This window comes from Borostomias antarcticus (genome assembly GCF_949987555.1).
Source record: "Borostomias antarcticus genome assembly, chromosome: 34".
Lineage (NCBI taxonomy): Eukaryota > Metazoa > Chordata > Actinopteri > Stomiiformes > Stomiidae > Borostomias > Borostomias antarcticus.
Genome location: NC_140267.1, coordinates 3,225,409 through 3,226,170, shown reverse-complemented (window position 1 = coordinate 3,226,170; position 762 = coordinate 3,225,409).

Below are 762 nucleotides of genomic sequence, written 5' to 3'. Positions count from 1 at the left end.
ATTTCAAATCACTTCCTACCTTTTCAAGATGATCACAATATATTTCATATTATATTTCTTAGGCCCAGATTATCATATTTCAGAGGCCATTTGAGGAGTGAGGATATAAAAATCAGTAAAAATAAGACCATTCTGCATTATGAACTCATCTTGTTTTCTCTAACCCAAACCCATGATCAGGGAAGAATTTTTACAGCTCACTTATCTGGCCCCCGGGTGATTACTGTTTTTTTGCTTCCCTCTGGAATATGTAGAGAGTGGGTCGTATGCCCTCCTCCCTTGTTCTCTGTAAAGCGCATTGTGTTGCCTCTGGGTATGAAATGCGCTATACAAATAAAGCTTTGATTGATTGATTGATGATCAGAACTGCTGAATCAGTGGTCCCGGCCCAGCCCCACACCTCCAGCCAGCCCTCACCCCCCCCCCACCCTCCCTCACCCCCCCCACCTGTCCTTGCTGTGGACACACTACAGTGACTCAGCGAATCCTGACCACCAGACCACCGACAACCTTCCTCTCCACCTCCCTGCTCCCCCACTGCAGGCGTCCTCTCCTCTCTGATTGGCTGACGGCCAGCGCAGGGCTATTTTTAGACGCTGCTCATTCGTCGGACCGGCGAGAGAATGAACGCTGACACGGGTTCTGACAGGACGGGTCGCCGCGGTAACGAATAGCCCCTCCTTTCGGCGTCAGTCGGCCGATATAGAGAAGGAGGCTCTGATGTCTCTCTGAGAAATATCTCTGCTCACGCGCCTCGCCCTG